Source organism: Strix aluco, chromosome W (assembly GCF_031877795.1).
Source record: "Strix aluco isolate bStrAlu1 chromosome W, bStrAlu1.hap1, whole genome shotgun sequence".
In the NCBI taxonomy this organism is placed as follows: Eukaryota; Metazoa; Chordata; class Aves; order Strigiformes; family Strigidae; genus Strix; species Strix aluco.
This window is the reverse complement of record NC_133970.1, coordinates 44,387,967-44,400,978: the sequence shown is the minus strand read 5'-3', so window position 1 is coordinate 44,400,978 and position 13,012 is coordinate 44,387,967. Positions and strand designations below refer to the sequence as shown.

The window sequence follows — 13,012 nt, the reverse complement described above, 5'->3', positions numbered from 1 at the left end:
CCCCCGCCCCCAGTGAAATAGGGGAGGGACAAAAAAAGAAATTCGTAGCTTGAGTAAAAAATTTAGTAACAGTAATAAAAAACAACAGTAACAATAGTAAGTCCAAAATGGGTAAAATGCAGCGGTGGCTTACCAAGTGGTGACCGGTACACAGCCCGCCCCCCCCGCAGCAGCAATCCGACCACACCAGAAAATCCCGCTGCGCCAACCCAGAAACCAAAACGGGAGCAGGAGATATATATATATCCGTCTATATATATATATGCCTCTATATATATGTCCACCTGTATACTGAGCATGATGTACACAATATGAAATACTCCAATGACCAGTTCAGGCCCAGCCCTCCAGCTGTGCTCTCTCTCAGCCCAAGGAAAGTTAACTCTATCCTGGCTGAAACCAGGACAGTCTCTAACAAAGACCATAGAAGATGCCCATGCCCAGGTCAGAACAGGACAATCTTCTAGCAATATTTCTGAAGAATACTCTCCCATTCTCCAGAAAACTGCAGATCAGGGACTTCCTAGTAAAAACAAAGGAATTTAAATTTAATAGCCCTCAACAGATTTAGTCTTACATGAATTTGCACAATTGCCTTTTAACCTCACGTAAACAGTAGTCCTTCACGCAACACAGGATGAGGCTGTCACAAGCAAAATAACAAAATCCAAGATAAAAGGAATAATGTCCCTGAAGATGGAGCAATCCTTATCTAAAGTTTATAAACAAAGTAAAATGTTTAAGGAAATAGCATATTCTATATGATTTGGATGGCAAAAAAAAGCCTAGAAAAGCATCTGATACATGGATGGCAAATACAAATGGCACTATGCACAGATGGCAATAATGCTTCATTACGACTGGGATTTTCATTAGAACTTAAACACAACAGAACAACGGGATAAAGAACTTATCGACACCCATGTGATGTAGATAAGCAGACACTCCTTTATTAATGGCCGGGTGCGCAGGGGAGTCTCTCACCAACAGCACACACCTAACTCATGTAGCATGCTGATTATATAGGATACAGTCATACATATTAATCAAGTTCTCATACATAAACATGTTAACTCCCATAACTCATTTTCATATTCCCACCCCTTTCCAGTCATGTGCACAATACAACTTTTCACAATACAACTTTTAAAACACCTGGTCTCCAGGACTATAAATCATCCTTACTAAACAGTCTAACAATGGTACCTCGTCTAGCAGCGTAACTGGTTGTATGGTTACTTTTAACTAAACACAACATCTCTATGACTACTTAAAACATTACACCACTATCTTCTACAAAAAATGATATTTCTGTGAGATTCCATTTAATTGATTAGTCCTAATCATTCCTTATCAAAATCTCCAAAAATCAACTCAAATTAATTACACATCAGTGACAATCAGTAACACAAGCAGCTGTCCATTGCTTTTACATTTAAGAAATTCCTCTAAAGCTGTTTCTGTTTTCTTCTGATAAGTCATTACAGCCTGTTTTTTTACATTTTCCTTTTTTTTAAAATATAAAAAGAAAAAAATAAACCCTATTTCAAACCAATGCACAAAACTCATATTTGCAGTTTAAGCTAACTACAAATAAGTTAAGCTGATATAAACAGGTATGGTCACCAAAATAAATAGTACCATCCTTTGCTTGTCCCTGTACCCATTAAGTACCTGAAGCTGGAGGGGGTAGGGAAAATCAACAGGTTTGTTTGGATCAAGCTCCTGTGTTGGGTTTGTGTGTGGTGGGGCTTTGGTAGTGGGGGAGGTGCTACAGGGGTAGCCAGTGTGAGAAGCTTCTCGAAGCTCCCCTGGCTCCAAGTTGGACCCACCTCTGGCCAAGGCCGAGTCAATTAGTGATGGTGGCTGTGCCTCTGTGATAACGTATTTAAGAAGGGGGAAACTGAGAGGAAGCAGAGTTGTGATAAAGAGTTGTGAGGGAGATACCTATGCAAACACCAAGGTCACTAGAAGAAAGGAGGAGGGGGAAGGGGGGAGATACACCAGAGCAGAGACTCCCCTGCAGCCCGTGGCGAGAGGGCAGGCTGTGCCCCTGCAGCCCATGGAGGTCACTGGTGGAGCAGATGCCCACCTGCAGCCCGTGGAGGACCCCATGCCAGAGCAGGGGGCTGAACCCAAAGAAGGTCGGGACTTGGAGGGGACCCCACGTTGGAGCAGGGAAGAGTGTGAGGAGTCTTCCCCCTGAGGAGGAAGGAGCAGCAGAAACAATGGGTGATGAACTAACCACAACCCCCATCCCCTGACCCCCTGCACCACTTGAGGGGAGGAGGTAGAGAAATCAGGAGCAAAGCTGAGCCCAGGAAGAAGGAAGGGATGGGGGGGGGGGGGGGGGGGGAAGGTGTTTTTAAGATGTGATTGTATTTCTCACTGTCATACTCTGTTTGATTGGAGGTGGTGTTCAAACTAAATTGATGTTCTTTTTCTCCCCCAATCGAGTCTTTCTTTTGCCCGTGACCATAATGGGCGAGTCATCCCTCCCTGTCCTTGTCTCAGTCCAGAGCCTTTTGTTTTATTTCCTCCTCCCCATCCCCGAGGGGGAAGGAGTGAGCGAGCTGCTACGTGGTCCTCAGTTGCCCTCTGGGCTCAAACCAGGACAGCTCTCCAATCATTTCCATACCACGCTGCTAGACAGATAAACGTGCTAGGCATAAAAAAAGCTAGCAGAACATACTAAAGCAGCTTCTGCACTGTGCAACAGATGCACTGCTTCTTCAGGAGCAGTGCTGGTTTATGTCAGCTTAAGGTGTTCACCTAACTGCAGTTTTAATAAACACTTTGACAACTATTGGGAGATCCGTAACTTTATGCTAGGGTGCTTACCAGTACATTAAGAGTGAATGAGTAGCCGCATTTAGGTATCTCCCTTCCCAGTGAAATGGAATGCTGTGTGTGGGAATACAACAGAAGATTGGCGAGGAGGATTGTAAACACACTCAAGTGACTTGTAGCTGGGGTGCCGAAAAACACATATATCGCACTAATTGTTGTTTAGCTCGGTGTGTTTGATGGGTAGAATGTCTGTGTTTAGATAACACAGGCCTGTGAGAGACTCAGAGGCACCTTATTGAACATCCTTGAGATTCCTGCCCTGCTGTGGGAAAGATCAAAGCACAGTGGAAAAGTACGCCTGCAAAAATCCCTGATATATACAGGAGAAAGCAGCAGGCCGGGGTTCTTTTTTTTCTTTTTCCCTTCTCCTTGCCCTAACTATCAAGGGCCGAGCTCAGCAGTGCCTGCGTCCCCGCTTGTGTGCCTCTGCTTGGGTGTTGCTGCGGAGATCCCTCAAGTCGCAAGGTAATGGGAATAAATTTACGCTTTGCATTTCATCTGTGGTTTGTGGTTGTTCCTGCGTCCTGCCTGTGCCGGCTCACACACTGCAGTATTAGCAACCCCTCTTTTCTCACAAAAATCAATCTTAACACTAGAGGAGAAAGCAATCCCTTCAGCTGACAGAGTTAAACATTTTCTAATTGCAAATCCAAGCACTGCTCTATTGCCATGCCAGAATTTCTGCTTGTATGACAGAAAAGAGCCTAATCACACACAACAAGGAAAAGCTACACTCCAAGATCCCACTGAATATGTGCAGAACCGAGACAACAGCATATTCTCAGTTGACCGGGGGGGTGGGGAGGAATGGAGGAGAAAGCTCAGTTACTCCTAGAAGATATGCAATGCATCAAATGCCACCCCTCAGCACAATGAGACAGTGGTATCTTCAGAAACCACAAGTACCAATAGCATCTCATCGTTATTACCATCCAATGTCCTGCACTTCCATTCCCACTCCCAAACTCCTTTATCTCCTTTCTCTTGCAAAGATCCAAGACCCACTTCTCCTGTTCCACTCTTCAGTCCTTAAAATTTCCTTTCTAAGGAAATATCTGCATACACAGTTTACTTCAGAGAACAGTCCAAGTCTCTTGAATGTTCTGCCATACTGGTTTAATGTTTTTCCTGAGGAGTTGTGGTGGTTTGACCTTGGCTAAATGCCAGGTACCCACCAAGTCACTCTATCACTTCCCCCCCTTCCCCTTTTTTTCCTCAACAGGGCAAAGAGGGGAAAGAAAATAAGATAGGAAAAAAACCCCAACCCTTGTGGGTAAAACAAAAGCAGTTTTAATATAAGCAAAGCGAAGCAAAGGTCCATGCACGGAAGCAAAAAAAGCAAACAGATTTATTCTCTACTTCCCATGAACAGGCAATGTCGGGCCTTCTCAGGAAGCAGGGCTCCCATACGCGGAGGGGTTGCCTCGGAGGACCAAGGGTGACCCCACCCCCCCCCTTCCTCCTTTCTCCCAGCTTTATACTGAGCAGCCGTCAGATGGTCTGGAATATCCCTTTGGTCAGTTGGGGTCAGCTGTCCTGGCTGTGTCCCCTCCCAAGATCTTGCCCACCCCGTCCCACTGTGGGAGGGGGGGAAATGTCGGAAAGAGCCTTGGTGCTGTGTAAGCACCACTCAGCAGTAGCCACACCACCAGGGTGCTATCAACACCCTGCCAGCTCCCAACATCAAACACAGCACCATGGGGGCTGCTACAGGGGAAAACCAATTCCGGCTCAGCCACACCCAGTACAGGAGTCAATCCTTTTGATAAAGCCAAAGGAGTGTATGCATGTACTTTTCCCATAACACTGAAATACATCCAAATTTTAGATTCACATCAGTTATGAAAACAAAACAAAGACTGCTATGTACCTGCAAGGGAACAAAAGATTTCATCCTCCAAAGTTCACTTTTTTCTGGACTTCAAAGAATCCAGTATAACAACTCATATCCAAACAATTAATTTTGTATATTGTTTATTATCTCTTGTAAAGCATTCAATAAATTTTTTTCCCCACTGTAATGAGGTGCAAGAATGGATTCAGTTAAGATTCTCTGAAATTAGAAGGAAAGTGACAAATATATCGCCCAAAATACAGTGTGTTCTCACTAATAATAATGCAAACTATATACTGGGCTACATTAAGAGGAATGGGGCAAGTGCTCTAGGGATGTTATTATTCCCCTTACTCAGCAGCAGCTGAGACTGCTTCTAGAATATTGTCTTCAATTTTGTCATCATTGTTCTCCCTTTCCCCAGTTCAAGGAAAAAAAAAAGTGCAGCCCAGGGAGGGTAACGGTGGCGCAGATCTCCACCTGCAGCCCATAGAGGACCCCACGCCAGAGCAGGCTCCTGGCAGGACCTGTGGCCCCATGGAGAGAGAGGAGCCCATGCTGGAGCAGATCATGAAGAACTGCAGACTGTGGGAAGGACCCACATTGGAAAAGTTTGTGGAGGACTGTCTCCTGTGGGAGGGACCCCACACTGGAGCAGAGAAAGAATATGAGGAGGAAGGAGCAGCAGAGACAACGTGTGATGAACTGACCACAACCTCCATTCCCTGTCCCCCTGTGCTGCTCAGGGGGAGGAGGTAGAGAAAATTGGGAGTGAAGTTAAGCCTGAGAAGGGAGGAGCAGGGCAAAGGTGTTTTAAGATTTGGGGTTTATTTCTTATTACCCTACTCTGATTTGATTGGTAATAAATTAAATTGACTTTTTCCCCAAACTGAGTCTGTTTTGCCCTTGTCCAACTGGCAAGTGATCTCTCCCTGTCCTTATCTCAACCCATGAGCTTTTCATTCTGTTCTTCTCTCCTCTGTACAACTGAGGAGAGGAGTGATAGAACGCCTTTGGTGGAATCCTGGCATCCAGCCAGGGTCAACCCACCACACTACCTGAAGGGCACTTACAAGGAGAACAGAACCAAACACTTCTTGTCAGCAGATTATATAACTAGGGGCAAAAGCTACAAACTGCAGTTTGGGAGGTTCAAGTAGAAACTTAAGGCTGGGTTTTTTTTCCAGCGCATTTGTTTTAAGAAAAATGGGAAAAAGTTTCCATTCTGAAAAGCCACAAGAACCACTTATGGAATCACCTTCTGAAGACACAAGTAACATGAATGCTAGCATTTGTACTGATGTTCACATAACATACTAGCACTGCTTTTAGGGATACTGTCAATTTCAGGAACAGTTAGTAGTTATACCAACCCCTCTCCAGCCTTCTATAAACTTGTCCTGATTTAACTCCAGTCAGCAACTAAGCACCACACAGCCACTCACTCACTCCTTCCTCACTCCCAGTGGGATGGGAAGGAGAATCAGAAAAAAAAAAGTAAAACTCATGGGTTGAGATAAGAACAGTTTAATAACTGAAATAAAATATAATAATAGTAATGAAAAAAGGAGATTAAAAAAAAAGAGAAATAAAACCCAAGAGAAGACAAGTGATGCACAATGCAATTGCTCACCAGCCACTGACCAATGCCCAGCCAGTCCCTGAGCAGCACTCTGCCCCTCCAGCTAATTCCCTCCAGTTTATATACTGAGCATGGTATGGTATGGAATATCCCCTTGGCTAGTTTGGGTCAGCTGTTCTGGCCATGCTCCCTCCCAGCTTCCTGTGCACCTCCTTACTGGCAGAGCATGGGAAACTGAAAAATCCTTACCTTAGGATAAGTGCTACTTAACACACTGATGTTTTAGTTGTCGCTATCAGCATTATTCTCACACTAAATCCAAAACACCACTACACTAATGACTAATGTTAGTCATTACTAAGATTTTAAGAAACAATAGATTCATTTTTCTTTATGTAAATGAACAAGGCTGTCTATACTTTGCCCAATTTAAGCCATACTAAAGAAGACAAAACAGTCTAAGTAGAAAAGAGTTATGGGTGCTTTTTTTCATATTGCTATTGTCAAAAACAGAGGAACAGAACTTCTACAAATTTATTTTTACAAAAATACAACACTGAAACTAAAACCTAAGTCTGAAAAAAAAATCAACATGCACAAGACACAAGGGATAAAAGAACAAAAACTAAGAAGGTGGAACGCAGGAATAAAGGACAGCAATGAGCAAGGCTGACAATAATATTTAGGGAAGTAACTCAGATTACGTTGTAAAATATTGAGGACAAGAACGGCCTTTTAGGTTAAATGGAAAGCACCAAACTGACCAAAAACTCCTAACAACAAGCAGTAAAAAAAAAAAAAAAAGTGGGACTATTCCAAGGAATTCGCTTGGATACAGCTCAGAAGAAACTCTCATCATATGGTTCAGTATTGATGACATAGGGAAAGCCAAAGGGATACACAAAGACAAGAGTATTTTTAATGTTTAATAGTATGCTTATAGGATGACCAGTCTCACAAGAACAGTCTTGTTCCTTTGACTTCTTTCTTGTTCATCTCCTTTTAACAGACTTTCAAAAAGATAGGACACAATGCTTTATAACAAATTGTTGTGCAACAGCTGAAATAGAAATTCAAGTTTCAGTCTGCCCTCATGCTCTGAAACTGCTTTAAACCATTTCAGTTTCACCACAGTTAAAACCTGCTTCTGATGATACAGTTTTAAAATTTTATATGTAAAGCTTAGACAACCAAAAGCTCTATTATGTCATTTATATATATGGTACTAAATGCCCTTCTGCAGAATGGTACAATGAAAGAATAAGAGAAGAAAAGCAGACAGCGATGAAAAAGCCTAGCATTAAAATGAAGTTTCAAGAAGTCAAAACCCATAAGGTACATGCTATTTTCAAAGATGTATTCGTTCCCTTATCAGGCCCTGAAAGTCCTGTGAACCAAGTACACAAACCAAACAGATTTCTTCCTCCCCTCCCCTCCTGGCCTCAAGGTCCCCTTACTGGCCTTGAAGGTCCCAAGCACCTGGCCAACCAGGTGTTGTTGATGACCCTGTCACAGAACAGGGAAGTGTAACAGCACAGAGCAATATCTATAAAATTAAGCAGTTACAAGCCCTAAGTGGGGGACTGCTGCTGGACAGTGAGGCCCCTAACCCTCCAGTGGCACCTCCATCATCATTTGCTTCCTCTGAGGACTGACTCGTATTCTTTTATATGATTTTTGCATCTAAATTACAATTTTTATATTGATACAGCAAACCATGTATTGAGATTTGACCCAATCTTCAGAAGGTCCAGGTGGTTAGAAATTATAAGTTGTATTATAAATTCTGTATTACACTGCTTATAAATTGTACTATATTGATTCTGCTTGTAGAAATTCTATGCCATTCTAATCATAAACTCTGTGCTATGCTAAACATAATATCCTGTTAAGAAAATAAAGCCTTAATTGTAATTGCAATTTAGTGCCATCATTGTTCTGCCCAGGATCCCTAAAAGAACCTGTCTGTCCCCTTAGTGTCAAGTGACAATGCCAATTTGAAAGCCACAGCAAATACATTACAGACATCACTTGACCTATGAGACAAGGGAAGCAAAGCACATAGTAGCAGAAGTTGGAAGTGGTATCAGTATTGGACGCAGAGGTATGTTCTTACATTTCACGTATGTTGTCTTCTAAGGTAACATAAACTGGAGAAATAACTCACCAATAACCCTGCCTTTGATTTAGAGAAGAATCTGTTTTCCTGTAAGACTTCAGCTGCTGTTCTTCAAAAACCTATAAGAAGAAAATAACCATCTTTAATGAAAGACAAATACTTGCCCTTTCCTACAAAAAAAAAAACAAAAACAAAAACAAAACCACAACTAAACAAATTCTGGCAAACAAAACACACAGTGTAATGCTTCACGTTCTTCTGATGCCTTCTCACCGATTATACCCAGACTGAAAACTGTTTCAATTAGAAACTAGGAAATAGTTCCCTGGAATTAGGTAACAGTTCTCTTCTTCTGACTCAGAGAAAACACTTTGCCGTTGCCAAACAATATAAAACACAAAGCCAAGTTGTCTTATCTTTTGAGGTCAAGAAAAGCCATCACAGAAAGTGACACACAACATAAAAGCAATGTTGCACTAGCACGGAACAGCACCTGATAGCTCAAGTAAAAACACAAAAGATGTAAGCAAACAGCCTATTTATACGGGTGAAGAGCGGCCAGGAAGAGCATCACTCGGTGCACTCCAACTTTAGGGCTCCTTCCTCCGAGCTGCACCTTACTCTAAGCCAAAACCACTTTTCCCTCCCTTTCCCTCTCCCCGGCCTACCATCCGCCTGCACGGCGCGGCGCCCATCCGAACCCAGCACCAACCGGCTCCGCGTCGCGCCGCCACCCCGAGGGACACGGGAGACCACCCGCTCCCGAGCCTGCACCACTGCCGCCACCCCCTCAGCCCTAAAAGGACGGCCCGCAATAGCGGTGAAGCTCCCAGGCAGTGGTAGCGGGTCAATGAGCGCGGCTCACCGACAGCGGTTAGCAGCACTACGCACAGAACAGGCCAAGTACGCACGGCCTCACCTATTCTGAAGCTCATATCACAAGCCAGAACCAACTACTACTACTGCAACACCCCACCTCTTCCGGCGTGCCGCTACTTACATCACCGTCCAGCGACACACAGCTGGATTTCCCTATGACGGCGCGTGTGGATGCTGTCAAACAGAGGGTGAGGGAGGTTGGTATACTTTCTGGTGTGCGTGTGCCTCTGCTGGAGACGAACATTTGGGGTAGTGTGCCTAATGCGCAGTGCTACTTAACATTAGTAGCTTCGATAGGTAGAAAGGTGGAGGAGGGTTTCTCCATAAGGAGTGGTGGGGCTGCAACCGGCCCTCGGGGTGGATGGAGCTATACACCTAGTATCTATTTATCTCCGCCAGGGACGATCTTGCTGTTCAGCCGTCCCGGAGAAGCGAGCTTAAGCCTGTGGTGCAGTGGGCTGGGGTTCACGGCTACTGAATAACGGCCCATGAGGTGAGCCACTACCGCTCATCTCAGGCCCGCTAGGAGACGTTACCGGCGTGCAGTCTTCGCGCGGGGAAGTGGTATGCAAACCTGGGCTGCCATACTGCTTAGGTGCAGCGCAGCTGTGAAACCGTGGCTGAGTTAATTGCGATTCCCTGTTTTAAAATAATAGGGCTCTTGGGCTTCCCTCACAACCATTTACTGTTTCATTTGTGTATTTCACAACAAATCAGGATAATGGCTTTCTTCTGGTGTGTAAGTGATTAAAAATAACTGAAGAAAATTTAACCTTTTGACAGTTTTACTTAGGTATTTGGTGATTATTCTGAACAGTTATAATGATGGGGAAGAATAATGTGAAGGGGCTGTAGTACAAATGTATGATTGTTGTGGTTTAACCCCAGCCAGCAACCCCACACAGCCTCTCACTCACTCCCCTCCCCCCCCCCCCCCCCCCCCCAGTAGGATGGGGGAGAGAATTGGAAGAGTAAAAGTGAGAAAACTCATGGGTTGAGATAAAGGCAGTTTAATAGGTAAAGCAAAAATTACACACACAAGCAAAGCAAAACAAGGAATTCATTCACCACCCCCCACCAGCAGGCAGGTGTTCAGCCATCTCCAGGAAAGTGTAACGGTTACTTGGGAAGACAAAAGCCATCACTCTGACCATCCTCCTCTCCCTCTTCTTCCCCCAGTTTTATTGCTGAGCATGACGTCATATGGTCTGGAACATCCCTTTGGTCAGTTGGGGTCAGCTGTCCTGGCTGTGTCCCCTCCCAACTTTTGTGCACCCCCACCCTGCTCACTGGTGGGGTGGGGGTGAGAGGCAGAAAAGGCCTTGACTGTGTGTAAGCACTGCTCAGCAGTAACAAAAACATCCCTGTGTTATCAAAGCTGTTTCCAACACAAATCTAAAACATAGCCCTGTACTAGCTACTATGAAGAAAATTAACCCTATCCCAACCAAAATGAGCACATTCTTCACCCCTTATTTCATATTCTTTACATCGTGCTGTGGCAGGTGCACCCAACAATGAAAATTTCAGCTTCCTGGTTGCTGAAATATAGTGGCTATTGATTTTTTTTTTTTTTTTTTGGTGACCTTGTGTGGTGGTTTCTCAGGGCTTTATGGTAATTGGGGCCCTCAGCTGATAAAGGCTGATATTGACCACAGATCAGATTCAGCTTGAGTATAGATGGCATTCCCTGGGGGAGCCATTTTGAGCTAGTCTCCTCTGGAGCAGCATGCTGTGGTTGAGGACTCTCCACCTGGGTTGGGACGCTGCCCAAAGGAATTCCTTGAGGTTGAGAGCCCTCACTTTTTAGGCGAGTGAGTGAGCGTTTTGGATTGTTGTTAAATCCTAGGAGTTTGCGCAGTGATAGTTTTTTCCTCTCATGGACATTTGGATCTGCTGTTTGTAAATGATTGCTGGAGTGCCATTTGATTGTATTAAAATAAATTTTAATTATTGTCTGTTTATCTTGAGAGCCTCTGCAACACATGCTCAGGTCCCACACTATCCAATACATCCTCATTAACCACCACTCTCCTTCCCATCCTTTGATACAATACAGATATTGTTCCCCAGTCTATGGACCACCCCAGTGAAATGTCTGTAAAATGTCCATAAATGTCCACAGATGTCCACAAAATGGGCTCCATCCGTTATGGTGGTCACTCAGGACAGGAGAGGTGGTGTGTTGCATGGAGTTACTGGGCACCAAAGCCAGCTCAGGTCGGGTCACTGCTGCACTTGCACCGCTCCTTGTAAGGCTTGTCCTCCATTGGGTCAGGTGGTTCCTGCTATAGTAATTCCTAGAACATGCAACTCAAATCCCGGGTTACAACAATTTAAAGGTATTTCCATTACAATCTCCACCCCTGGTCCCTTTGGGCCAGGTTATAGGGTTTAACATTGCAATGAACTCCTCTCTTTGCCCCTGATCTGGCTTGGACTCCAGCAGGCAGGTGTTTATCCATCTCTAGGAAAGCAGGGCTATATCATGTGTAACTGTTACTTGGGAAGATAAATGCCATCACTATAAATGTCCCCCCCTTCCTTCTTCTTCCCATGTCCTACCTGTGTGCAGGTGCACGAGAAGCTGGGAGGGAGCAAAGCCAGAGCAACAGACCCAAATTGGCCAATGGAATATTCTGTATCATGTAACGTCATGCTCAATACATAGAGGAGGGTCAGCTGGGAAGGTGGGGGTTCTCTCTCTTCTGGGATTGTGGTTTCAGGATCTTGGCTTCTCTGGGATTGCTAGAAGGGAACGGGCTGGGTATCAGTCAGCAGGTGGTGAGTAATCACATTGTTCATTACCCATTTGTATTTTCTATTATTATTATTGTTCTATTTCAATTATTAAACTGTTTTTATCTTCACCTACGTGTTGCCCTACCTTTACCCCTCCAATTCTCTCCTCCATCCCCTGGGTGGGGGAGAGTAAGCAAGCAGCTGCATGGTGTTTGGCTGCCGGCTGGGTTAAAGTCATGACACTGATATTTACATTCACATAAAATTTTACACCGAGTCAGGTGTCTAATGTTAAGTAACAACTTGATTGTTGTTTGTTTATTTTGGGGAATATCAAATATTGAAAAAGTACCTGATTGTCGCAGTAGAGACGGACACGACAAACATCAGATTGTGTAAAATGGCCAAAATGTCTACAATGGCTACTTTATTGTTCTAACAAGCCTTTTTATAACCTTCTTCAAAGTAGGTGTTCATACAGGATTGGTTTACTTAGTAACTAACAGTTCATGATTGGGTAATAGTTTCTCAGCTTAGTCATCAGGACAGTTCCTCTTATCTTAGTTCTCTAATCTTGTTTCCATGGCACTTCTCGGGACTTTCCGGCCTCTCATGGATACACTGGAATCTCATCAAGGTTAAATTCTTCTTCAATCAGACTAGAGGCAGACCCGCTGCCTCCCCTGACACCTGATGAAATCCATAGGCTGGACTCTCAGATATCTCTGTATAAATGGATAAGGAGTTACTGTGTGCAAGTGTAGCCCCACAACTTAGTCTGTTTCCTCCTGTGCACTTGGACTCTAACAGCAACAACAAAGTGCTTACCCATACTGTGTACCAACAATAAAGGATTATTTAATTATAAACCATAGTTTCAGATTATAAACTGATAGACCATTTATGTCATATGGAGTTAGTGAGTTAGTGCATCCTGTTGCTTTATTGCCAGAAATTGCTGAGAATCACCTTTTAAATAATTTTTTTCAAGGTTGAAACATAAAGT

General features: G+C 44.0%; 1 protein-coding gene across 5 annotated transcripts in view; it reads right to left on the bottom strand.

Moving 5' to 3' along the window:
* LOC141917766 (importin-11-like) overlaps positions 1-9,361 on the bottom strand; it is a 167,007-nt gene extending 157,646 nt beyond the window's left edge. For 2 of the 5 annotated variants that reach the window (XM_074811212.1, XM_074811216.1), the window contains exons 1-2: positions 9,305-9,361; positions 8,434-8,504 (exon numbers count right to left, since the gene is read on the bottom strand). The gene's annotated coding sequence lies outside the window, so the exon portion shown is untranslated. The other 3 variants (XM_074811214.1, XM_074811213.1, XM_074811215.1) reach the window with 3 other exon arrangements.
* Positions 9,362-13,012: the final 3,651 nt, after the last annotated feature.